The 12,935-nt window shown below is 38.1% G+C and overlaps 1 non-coding gene and 1 pseudogene across 1 annotated transcript; both read left to right on the top strand.

Annotated features, from left to right (window-relative positions):
* The first annotated feature begins 207 nt into the window (after window positions 1–207).
* LOC130949340 (phosphoinositide phosphatase SAC2-like) lies at window positions 208–3,910 on the top strand (annotated as a pseudogene).
* A 7,899-nt stretch (window positions 3,911–11,809) lies between these two features.
* Window positions 11,810–11,917, top strand: LOC130952652 (small nucleolar RNA R71). Its single transcript, XR_009074830.1, has one exon. It is a non-coding gene; the product is annotated as a small nucleolar RNA R71 (small nucleolar RNA).
* The last annotated feature ends 1,018 nt before the right edge of the window (window positions 11,918–12,935 follow it).

The following is a 12,935-nucleotide window of genomic DNA, read 5'->3' as shown; positions in this document are numbered from 1 at the left end:
TATGTTGCCTTTGGTTCAGGTTTTCTAATGGTTTATATAAAGGAGTTGACCTTTCTTGGTTTTCTTTGTCTGGGTTGAAGGAATAGGTTTGCTTAGAGCTGTGGAGTTGATACTTTTATCGGGTCTAATTAGATTTTTTTTGGTTCGAAGGTTTGATGTTAAGGGCTATGTGACTGGGGTTTGGGAATCCTGACTGAAAGAGGACACATGAGGAGGCAGAAGCTTTGGAAAGGTGTCCAGGTATGCAGTGCAAGTTCTTTTTTGCTTAAACGCATGTATATCGTTTTAAAAAGATTGGGCTCATGCATTTATTTTAATTCTTCTTCAGAATCTTGTAAATCTGGAGCTAGTAGATCTTAATTATTCATCACACCTAGTCGAGCTCCCAGATTTCTCCAAGGCCCCAAATCTTGAAGAAATAAATGTTTCCAACTGCAAGAGTCTGCAGCAAATTCCCCAATTTGTTTTATCTTCTCAAAGGCTGGGTTATCTCTTTCTAAATGATTGTAATGAACTAAGAAGTTTCTAGTCATCATCAATCTCTTAAGGCACTCTCCTTCTATAGCTGCATTGGTCTCAGAGAGTTCTCGTTGACACAGCTTAACCACAACACAAATAAATTGGTGTTATCAGCTCTACTTGAATGGCTAAAACTGGATTACTGTTCCATCCTTTCTCTACTACCAGACAATATAAGCATCCTTTCATCATTGAAGGACTTATCAATATGTCACAGCAGTGTGAGAAGCTTGCCCGAAAGCATTAAGCATCTGTCATGGCTGAAATACCTTAACTTGAGTAATTGCGAGAGGCTTTAATTTGTACCAGAGCTTCCATCATCCATTTTGGGGTTAATTGCTTTTAACTGCATATCATTACATACTATTTTCATTGTTGAACCAATCAAAGAAGAGAAATTCGGATATAAAACTTAATCCTCTTAACTTCCTCACTCACTTTGTAATTTGTGTAGGTTAAGGATGTACGTTGGAATGCAAAGCTGGGTGGCCAGAATATGAAACTACGGTTGGTGGAGCATTTTGTAGATGAGTTCAATAAACAAGTTGGTGGTGGAATAGATGTGAGGAAATTTCCCAAGGCTATGGAAAAATTGAAGAAGCAGGTTAAGCAAACAAAAGAAATTCTTAATGCAAACACAGCAGCTCCTATTTCAGTTGAATCACTTCATAACCTTGTTCGTAGCAAGTGATTCTTTTTTTCTTTTGAAAATAAAATTGTGTCTATTAGTTTGAAGACTACGTGTTTGTTTTAATGAAAATGAGAGGGAGTACAGTAAAAAGTTGTCACTTTTTCATTTGGGGAGGGATATAGTTTTTGATAAATGTCACTTAGATGAGATAAATGCTGATTGCTGATTAAAGATCTACATCCTTGCATATAATTTAGTTCTACTTGCCTAATTCTTAAACAAAATGGAAGGATTATAGGATTCATGTCCTAATTATATGCTAATTATGAGATTATGTTGATAGTAATTGTGAATATTACAGAGCATGACAGTGCATAATATGTATGTTGGAGAGGGTTCAGACTTCCAATGTAATATATAAAAGGGTGGTTGAGCAGTGGGATTCTCTTGGTGACTTGACTGCATCTGTTGCATTAAACGCAGCTGCCCTAGCTCGTGCTCATCTACGTGCCATAAGAAGTAGGAAAAGAGGTGAAATAGAAGAGAAATCTATTTTGTTTTTGTGTTTTTTGAATTGGGATTTTGATGCTTCCTGTTTATTAAGGTGTGATTCATGAATTGTTGTATATGTGAAATCTGAGAATTTTCACAAGATGACATTGATCTGAATTTTTATGCTTCTGATTGGTTTCTATAATTGTCTAGTTTATTAATTTCATTTGAAATGTCTAGTTTTTACCATATGTAACTTTATATATGCTATTGCTGGCATTTTATGTGATAGAGTTAATGCTACAATCATTAAACCACGAATTAGTAGTATTCACACAAAATGATAATTTAATATAGGTAGTATTTTTTATCGCTGTATTGGTGTCATCAAGCCTCTCCTATAAGTGCTAGAAAGAAATGCTAGAAATATCTATTCCTCATAAAAGGTTATGCATTTTCTTGTTGACAGTTGTTCATTTATGGCATGCTGTGTAGGTCAAACTTTCTATTTCTAGTAGGAATTTTCACTTGACTACCATTGCTAGGTGCTCGTGGCACTATGCTGGGACAAGGTTTGTACTTTTCTAATCCTTTATATGAGTTTGTCACATGATAAAGCTACATTCTGTTTCAATTTTTTACACTTGTAGTCCTTGAAGATATACATCTGCTTTTGTTTATATTTTAATTTTTCTAATTGAGGTTTTTTTACTAGTTTCTGCCAAGTACTTCAATCCATGAAACTCATGTAAACGGGTGATTTATCACCCAGAAACTTGGCATTTTCATGCAAATTTTGCCATTTTTATCTTACTTATTTCTTGACATATTCCTTGCTTGTTGTATCTTGTGGTGCAGATATCTGAAACGATGAGTGAATGAAAAGGGAAGAGTAGCTAATGATGTTGAGACAGAGCAGATAGTCTTTGCAGATGCTCGTGATGGAAGCCCGATGAAAATAAGTTCCATGGTGCAGATCCGAGGTTCAATCCCTCTATTCTGGTCTCAAGAAGCCTCTCCACTGAACATAAAACCTGACATTATATGTATGATATGGAAGCAACAATTCTCTGCTTGTTATGGCTTGCTTGTTGTGTAATTTTTTCTGAGAGCTTTTTTGCTTCTTTTTTCTTTTTCTAGTATCAAAGAAGGACAACACTTTTGAAGCCACAAGGCTTCATTTTGAAAATCTTGTTAAGAGATATGGAAATCCAATTATCATATTGAACTTGATTAAGGTAGGCAGCTTCCCATTTCTAACGAACAGTTAGGAATATTAAATTTCTCGATTATGTCTAACCTCTAAACTAGAGTGTTTTTTTATTTTCATTTTTTTGTTCAAGACACATGAGAAGAAGCCACGAGAAACTATTCTGCGAGCCGAGTTTGCTAATACTGTTAGGTCTATCAACAAAAATATGAAAGAAGAAAATTGACTGAGGTTCCTCCATTGGGATTTGCATCGACACTCAAGACGGTAACTTGCTCTTCCCTCCAACCGTTTCAGTTTTTTATTCTTGGGTGTTATTTTGACTTTATTGGATCAATTACTTCAGCAGCAAAGCTACCAATGTGTTGACCCAACTGGGAAAAGTGGCTGCATATGCGTTGAAGCTGATTGGCATCTTTTACTGCTCCCTGATACCAAACTTGACACCAGAGGGACTGTTCCAATATTTCTTCACATGGTATTTTCTATAACAGCACTTTGGATGCTGTTTGCTGATGTATTTTTTCATTGAATTATTTTTTATATATTTTGATGATTTATCAGATGATCTTTGTATTAAGCAATAACTAGAAATTTTTCTGCTTGTCTCTGCAGCAGTTAATAATTGCTTTTTGTTTGAAGTACTAGTTAATAATTTTATTGGTGATTTTATTTAATATAATGCAGGAATAAGAATTCCATTGGTAACTCTGACAAAACAAGCTAGCATGGACAAGGATGTTGATAGGGAAGCAGAAGTTAATAATTGTTATTATAGTGGTGATGAGAACAAAGAGTACAGTGTCAGACCCGAGGTGCTTCAAGATGGGGTCTTAAGAACGAATTGCATAGACTACTTGGATCGTACTAATGTTGCTCAATATGCTTATGGACTAATGAATTATATTGACTTGCTTGTTTATAGTACTTTTCTTTTAGTTTGATAATACGATGAATTTGTTTATTTTTTGAAATTTTATAAATATTCGAATACAAATTAGATAAAAATTTGTATTATATTTATATTTATTTTATATGAAAACAATTTTATTTTGTAATTGAAAAAATCTAAAAAATATTCTATTTTACCTTACTGACGGATTTACAGACGGATTTTTTGTCTGTATTCAGAGTGTGAGATGATTTTTCAAGGTTTAAATTACAGACAGAAAATTTGTCAGAAAATTAGTCTATAATTACCGACGGAAAATTCGTCAGAAAATCCGTCGAAAAATTCAACGTTTAAGGGAAATGGATGGAGAATTTACAGAGAAAAAATCCGTCGGTAATTGGTAAAAATCCGTCTGTAAATAATTTCTGACGAGGCTTTTACAGAGGGATAAAATCCATCGGTAATTTCATCGATAACTAAAAATTCGTCTGTAATAAAGACTAAATCTGTCTGTAAATCTGTCTGTATTAATCCATTTTCTAGTTGTGATAGCCAATCACGTTTTCAAAGGAAAAAATCAAAACTGGGCAGAGAAGGACAAACTGCTTACCATAATACCTAGATAGAATCGAAGAAGAAGAGAAGAGCAATGCGTGGTCGCAAACGGCTCGTCAATCGGAGTTCCGGAGAGAAAGTTATGGTGATTTGAAGTTTGGGAAGCTAGGTTTTCTTTCTCTCTTCTCTCTATACGCCCCCTCATTCTTTAGGGTAAATGAGCTAAAATGCTCATAACTAATATTTATATATATTGGGTATTGGGCCCACTTGGGCTCGGTTCACTTGGTTTAGTCCGTTGGCCCCATTTTGGGGCAAAACCTTTAAGATTAGAGTTTTAAATCGTATTTTAAATATTTATATCTTCCCAAATTATAAATTCTTATTTCTTAAAATTATTCCCTTCTAATTAATTTTCTCAGCCACAGTACCAGACAGATCGCAGCCAGTACTGCCTGTCAAATTTCCAATGCACATTTTTATTCAAAAAACTATGTTTTCTGTCTCAGAAAAATTTACTGAGTCCAAATATCATATTTAAATTATCAAATTCCGATTGCTAAATTTTCTAACCATATTCGCTCCTATTTAATTTATTATTTAATTAATTACAGTTTGATCGGGTTTTACACACTGAGGCACGACAGACATCGCCGACTATATTCCGCTGTTGATGTCCTAAATATACCAAAGATTTTCTCAGTGGTGTCTACCTAACCAACAGGTTTTCATGTATCCTATGGCAGCGAGGTAACTATTATTTTTGTTTTGGTTGTGTTTTGAATTTGTAACTCATTATGACATCTCGTAAATTGAACTCATGTTATTCTTGTAATCGGTGACAAATTAATAGGGTTGACGCAGGAGCGCAGGGACCAGCACGATACGAGGGTCCTCCGATAGCATCTATTGCTAGACCTGTTACAGATAGATGAGGTTAGCATTACAATTTTATTTTTTGGTAGTTCTTTTTTATTCCGATTATTCTTCAATTTGGAATTGCTTGTAGCTAACCAAGGTAATTAAATATAGTAAATACATTGAAAGTTAATTACAAAATTTAGTCTTGTTGATATGAAAACTTTTTGAGTACATCAACATTTTATATATATATATATATATATATATATATATATATATATATATATATATATATATATTCATGTATGTTTTAGTTATCCTTTAATTTAGTTTGTATCTCTGATCATTATTTTATAACTGTCGTTTCAGTTTGTCTACAGTGTCTATAGCAATTTTGATATTTTATTGTATGACTCATTCCAGTTTATGTATATTTGTGTAATTGCCTTTTGCTTCACCATACAGACTTTTTATAGGAGGGTTTGAAATGATAGCTTTGTCGAACTGTACCTTGTAGGATAGGAATGCTGACGGATGGATTAGATTGTATCAATAGCAGGATGACCTTACAGATGAGGCTGCTGTCCAACTGTCGATGGTCTTGGGACATGGTGGGTGCTAAACATGTATGCGCTTGGTAGCGCGAAATTGTGAACAATACTTTTCACAACTCTCATAATCCCCGGTAATGAATCCAAAAACTTGGTGTTCAATACCATGGCATAAACACAACTTCGCACAACTAACCAGCAAGTGCACTGGGTCGTCCAAGTAATAAACCTTACGCAAGCAAGGGTCGATCCCACGGAGATTGTCGGTATGAAGCAAGCTATGGTCACCTTGTAAATCTTAGTCAGGCAGACACAGATGGGTATAGATGATGAATAAAACATAAAGATAAAGATAGAGATACTTATGTAATTCATTGGTAAGAATTTCAGATAAGCGTATGAAGATGCTTGGTCCCTTCCGTCTCTCTGCTTTCCTACTGTCTTCATCCAATCATTCTTACTCCTTTCCATGGCAAGCTTATGCAAGGGTTTCACCGTTGTCAGTGGCTACCTCCCATCCTCTCAGTGGAAATGTTCAACGCACCCTGTCACGGCACGGCTATCCATCTGTCGGTTCTCGATCAGGCCGGAATAGAATCCAGTGATTCTTTTGCGTCTGTCACTAACGCCCCGCCCTCAGGAGTTTGAAGCACGTCACAGTCATTCAATCATTGAATCCTACTCAGAATACCACAGACAAGGTTAGACCTTCCGGATTCTCTTGAATGCCGCCATCAATTCTTGCCTATACCACGAAGACTCTGATCTCACGGAATGGCTGGCTCGGTTGTCAGGCGAGCGCTCGATTGTCAGGCGATCAACCATGCATCGTGTATCAGGAATCCAAGAGATATTCACCCAATCTAAGGTAGAACGGAGGTGGTTGTCAGGCACACATTCATAGGTGAGAATGATGATGAGTGTCACGGATCATCACATTCATCAAGTTGAAGAACAAGTGATATCTTGGAACAAGAACAAGCGGAATTGAATAGAAGAACAATAGTAATTGCATTAATACTCGAGGTACAGCAGAGCTCCACACCTTAATCTATGGTGTGTAGAAACTCCACCGTTGAAAATACATAAGAACAAGAGTGATCATTGGCTTCGGCCCCAGAGAGGGAACCAGAAAAACCAAGATGAAAATACAATAGTAAAAGGTCCTACTTATAGAAAACTAGTAGCCTAAGGTTTACAAAGATGAGTAAATGACATAAAAATCCACTTCCGGGCCCACTTGGTGTGTGCTTGGGCTGAGCATTGAAGCATTTTCGTGTAGAGACTCTTCTTGGAGTTAAACGCCAGCTTTTATGCCAGTTTGGGCGTTTAACTCCCATTTTGGTGCCAGTTCCGGCGTTTAACGCTGGGAATTCTGAGGGTGACTTTGAACGCCGGTTTGGGCCATCAAATCTTGGGCAAAGTATGGACTATCATATATTGCTGGAAAGCCCAGGATGTCTACTTTCCAACGCCGTTGAGAACACGCCAATTGGGCTTCTGTAGCTCCAGAAAATCCACTTCGAGTGCAGGGAGGTCAGAATCCAACAGCATCTGCAGTCCTTTTCAGTCTCTGAATCAGATTTTTGCTCAGGTCCCTCAATTTCAGCCAGAAAATACCTAAAATCACAGAAAAACACACAAACTCATAGTAAAGTCCAGAAAAGTGAATTTTAACTAAAAACTAATAAAAATCTACTAAGAACTCAACTAAAATTGCTAAAAACATACTAAAAACAATGCCAAAAAGCGTATAAATTATCCGCTCATCACAACACCAAACTTTAATTGTTGCTTGTCCTCAAGCAACTGAAGATCAAATAAGATAAAAAGAATAGAATATGCAATGAATTCCAAAAACATCTATGAAGATCAGTATTAATTAGATGAGCGGGGCTTTTAGCTTTTTGCCTCTGAACAGTTTTGGCATCTCACTCTATCCTTTGAAACTCAGAATGATTGGCTTCTTTAGGAACTCAGAATCCAGATAGTGTTATTGATTCTCCTAGTTGAGTATGATGATTCTTGAACACAGCTACTTTATGAGTCTTGGCCGTGGCCCAAAGCACTCTGTCTTCCAGTATTACCACCGGATACATACATGCCACAGACACATAATTGGGTGAACCTTTTCAGATTGTGTCTCAGCTTTGCTAGAGTCCCCAATTAGAGGTGTCCAGGGTTCTTAAGCACACTCTTTTTGCCTTGGATCACAACTTTATTTCTTTCTTTTTCTTTCTTTTTTTTCGTTTTTTTTTTCGAAATTTTTCTCTTTTTTTTTTGAATTCACTGCTTTTTCTTGCTTCAAGAACCATTTTGATGATTTTTCAGATCCTCAGTAACATGTCTCCTTTTTCATCATTCTTTCAAGAGCCAACATTCATGAATCACAAATTCAAAAGACATATGCACTGTTTAAGCATACATTCAGAAGACAAAAGAAATGCCACCACATTAAAATAATTAAACTGTTATAAAATTCAAAATTCATGCAATTCTTATCTTTTTCAATTAAGAACACTTTTCATTTAAGAGAGGTGATGGATTCATAGGACATTCATAACTTTTAGGCATAGACACTAATGATCACAAGACACAAACATAGATAAACATAAGCACTAAAATTCGAAAAACAGGAAAATAAAGAACAAGGAGATTAAAGAACGGGTCCACCTCAGTGATGGCGGCTTGTTCTTCCTCTTGAAGGTCTTATGGAGTGCTTGAGCTCCTCAATGTCTCTTCCTTGTCTTTGTTGCTCCTTTCTCATGATTCTTTGATCTTCTCTAATTTCATGGAGGAGAATGGAATGTTCTTGGTGCTCCACCCTTAGTTGTCCCATGTTGGAACTCAATTCTCCTAGGGAGGTGTTCAGTTGCTCCCAATAGTTTTGTGGAGGAAAGTGCATCCCTTGAGGCATCTCAGGGATCTCATGATGAGAGGGGTCTCTTGTTTGCTCCATCCTTTTCTTAGTGATGGGCTTGAGGTCATGCCTTCTCAATTGAACCGGCTTTCCTCTTGAATCTCTCTTCCATTGGGCGCCCTCTTCACAAATGTCAGTGAGGACTTGGTCCAACCTTTGATCAAAGTTGACCATTCTAGTGTAAGGATGTTCATCTCCTTGCATCATGGGCAAATTGAATGCCAACCTTACACTTTCCGGACTAAAATCCCAGTATTTCCCCCGAACCATAGTAAGATAATTCTTTGGATCCGGGTTCACACTTTGATCATGGTTCTTGGTGATCCATGCATTGGCATAGAACTCTTGAACCATTAAGATTCCGACTTGTTGAATGGGGTTGGTAAGAACTTCCCAACCTCTTCTTCGGATCTCATGTCGGATCTCCGGATATTCACCCTTTTTGAGTGAAAAAGGGACCTCGGGGATCACCTTCTTCAAGGCCACAACTTCATAGAAGTGGTCTTGATGCACCCTTGAGATGAATCTTTCCATCTCCCATGACTCAGAGGTGGAAGCTTTTGCCTTCCCTTTCCTCTTTCTAGAGGTTTCTCCGGCCTTGGATGCCATAAATGGTTATGGAAAAACGAAAAAGCAACGCTTTTACCACACCAAACTTAAAAGGTTTGCTCGTCCTCGAGCAAAAGAAGAAAGAAGAGAGTAGAAGAAGAAGAAATGAGGAAGAAGGGAAAGGCTTTTGTGTTCGGCCAAAGAGGGGGAGAAGTGGTGTTTAGGTTGTGTGAAAATGAAGGGGTGAAGAAGGGTATATATAGGGGAGGGGGAAGGGTAAGGTTCGGTCAAGTGAGGGTGGGTTTGGGAGGGAAAGTGGTTTGAATTTGAATGGTGAGGTAGGTGGGGTTTTATGAAGGATGGATGTGAGTGGTGAAGAGGAAGATGAGATTTGATAGGTGAAGGGTTTTTGGGGAAGAGGTGTTGAGGTGATTGGTGAATGGGTGAAGAAGAGAGAGAGTGGTGGGGTTGGTGGGGATCCTGTGGGGTCCACAGATCCTGTGGTGTCAAGGAAAAGTCATCCCTGCACCAAATGGCATGCAAAATCATGTTTTGAGCCAATTCTGGCGTTAAACGCCGGGCTGGTGCCCATTTCTGGCGTTTAACACCAGGTTCTTGCCCTTTTCTGGCGTTTAACGCCAGTCTGGTGTCCCTTTCTGGCGTTAAACGCCCAGAATGGTGCCAGACTGGGCGTTAAACGCCCACTTGCTAGCCTTACTGGCGTTTAAACGCCAGTAAGTTCTTCCTCCAGGGTGTGCTATTTTTCTTCCTGTTTTTCATTCTGTTTTTGCTTTTTCAATTGATTTTGTGACTTCTCATGATCATCAACCTACAAAAAACATAAAATAACAAAAGAAAATAGATAAAATATAACATTGGGTTGCCTCCCAACAAGCGCTTCTTTAATGTCAGTAGCTTGACAGATGGCTCTCATGGAGCCTCACAAATGATCAGAGCAATGTGGGAACCTCCCAACACCAAACTTAGAGTTTGAATGTGGGGGTTCAACACCAAACTTAGAGTTTGGTTGTGGCCTCCCAACACCAAACTTAGAGTTTGACTGTGGGGCCTTTGTTTGACTCTGATTTGAGAGAAGCTCTTCATGCTTCCTCTCCATGGTGATAGAGGGATATCCTTGAGCCTTAAACACAAAGGATTCTTCATTCATTTGAATGATCAGTTCGCCTCTATCAACATCAATCACAGCCTTTGTTGTGGCTAGGAAGGGTCTGCCAAGGATGATGGTTTCATCCATGCACTTCCCAGTCTCTAGGACTATGAAATCAGCAGGGATGTAATGGTTTTCAATCTTCACCAAAACATCCTCTACAAGTCCATGAGCTTGTTTTCTTGAGTTGTCAGCCATCTCTAATGAGATTCTTGCAGCTTGCACCTCAAAGATCCCTAGCTTCTCCATTACAGAGAGAGGCATGAGGTTTACACTTGACCCTAAGTCACACAGAGCCTTCTTGAAGGTCATGGTGCCTATGGTACAAGGTATTGAAAACTTCCCAGGATCTTGTCTCTTTTGAGGTAATTTCTGCCTAGACAAGTCATCCAGTTCTTTGGTGAGCAAAGGAGGTTCATTCTCCCAAGTCTCATTTCCAAATAACTTGTCATTTAGCTTCATGATTGCTCCAAGGTATTTAGCAACTTGCTCTTCAGTGACATACTCATCCTCTTCAGAGGAAGAATACTCATCAGAGCTCATGAAAGGCAGAAGTAAGTCCAATGGAATCTCTATGGTCTCATTTTGAGCTTCAGATTCCCATAGTTCCTCATTAGGGAACTCATTGGAGGTCAGTGCACGCCCATTGAGGTCTTCCTCAGTGGCGTTCACTTCCTCTCCTTCCTCTCCAAATTCGGCCATGTTGATGGCCTTGCACTCTCCTTTTGGATTTTCTTCTGTATTGCTTGGGAGAGTACTAGGAGGGAGTTCAGTAACTTTCTTGCTCAGCTGTCCCACTTGTGCCTCCAAATTCCTAATGGAGGACCTTGTTTCAGTCATGAAACTTTGAGTGGTTTTGATTAGATCAGAGACCATGGTTGCTAAGTCAGAGGGGTTCTGCTTAGAATTCTCTGTCTGTTGCTGAGAAGATGATGGAAAAGGCTTGCCATTGCTAAACCTGTTTCTTCCACCACTATTGTTGTTGAAACCTTGTTGAGGTCTCTGTTGATCCTTCCATGAGAAATTTGGATGATTTCTCCATGAAGAATTATAGGTGTTTCCATAGAGTTCTCCTAGGTAATTCACCTCTTCCATTGAAGGGTTCTCAGGATCATAGGCTTCTTCTTCAGATGAAGCATCCTTAGTACTGCTTGGTGCATTTTGTATTCCAGACAGACTTTGGGAAATCAAATTGACTTGTTGAGTCAATATCTTGTTCTGAGCCAGAATGACATTCAGAGTATCAATCTCAAGAACTCCTTTCTTCTGATTTGTCCCATTGTTCACAGGATTCCTTTCAGAAGTGTACATGAATTGGTTATTTGCAACCATTTCAATCAGCTCTTGAGCTTCTGCAGGCGTCTTCTTCAAATGAAGAGATCCTCCAGCAGAGCTATCCAAAGACATCTTGGATAGTTCAGAGAGACCATCATAGAAAATACCTATGATGCTCCATTCAGAAAGCATGTCAGAAGGACATTTTCTGATTAATTGTTTGTATCTCTCCCAAGCTTCATAGAGGGATTCTCCATCCTTCTGTCTGAAGGTTTGGACTTCCACTCTAAGCTTACTCAATTTTTGAGGTGGAAAGAACTTTGGCAAGAAGGCATTGACTAGCTTTTCCCATGAGTCCAGGCTTTCTTTAGGTTGTGAGTCCAACCATGTCCTAGCTCTGTCTCTTACAGCAAAAGGGAATAGCATTAGTCTGTAGACCTCAGGGTCAACCCCATTAGTCTTGACAGTGTCACAGATTTGCAAGAATTCAGCTAAAAACTGATGAGGATCTTCCAATGGAAGTCCATGGAACTTGCAATTCTGTTGCATTAGAGAAACTAATTGAGGCTTAAGCTCAAAGTTGTTTGCTCCAATGGCAGGGATAGAGATGCTTCTCCCATAGAAGTCGGGAGTAGGTGCAGTAAAGTCACCCAGCACCTTCCTTGCATTGTTGGCATTGTTGTTGTTTTCGGCTGCCATGTCTTCTTCTTTGAAGATTTCTGTTAGGTCCTCTGTAGAGAGTTGTGCCTTAGCTTCTCTTAGCTTTCGCTTCAAGGTCCTTTCAGGTTCAGGGTCAGCTTCAACAAGAATGCCTTTGTCTCTGCTCCTGCTCATATGAAAGAGAAGAGAACAAGAAAATATGGAATCCTCTATGTCACAGTATAGAGATTCCTTGAGGTGTCAGAAGAACAGAAAAATAGAAGAAAGAGGTAGAAGAATTCGAACTTAATCAGATAGAGTTCGAATTGTGCATTGAGAATGAGTGGTACTCCATAAATAGAAGGATGTGGGAAGAGGGGAAGAGAATTTTCGAAAATTAATTAAAAAGTTTTTAAAATCATTTTGAAAAATTGATTGATAATTTTCGAAAACTCAAAGTGGAAAAAGAATCAAGTGATTTTTGAAAAAGCTTTTGAAATTAGAAGTCAAAAAGATTTGATTGAAAACTATTTTGAAAAAGATGAGGTTAAGAAGATATGATTGGTTTAAAAAAAATATGTGATTGAAAAGATATGATTTGAAAACAATTTTTAAAAAGATTTGATTTTAAAAATTAATGACTTGCCTAACAAGAAAAGATATGATTCAAACA

This window comes from Arachis stenosperma, chromosome 9 (genome assembly GCF_014773155.1).
Source record: "Arachis stenosperma cultivar V10309 chromosome 9, arast.V10309.gnm1.PFL2, whole genome shotgun sequence".
NCBI lineage: Eukaryota > Viridiplantae > Streptophyta > Magnoliopsida > Fabales > Fabaceae > Arachis > Arachis stenosperma.
This window is presented reverse-complemented; position numbering and strand designations above follow the sequence as displayed.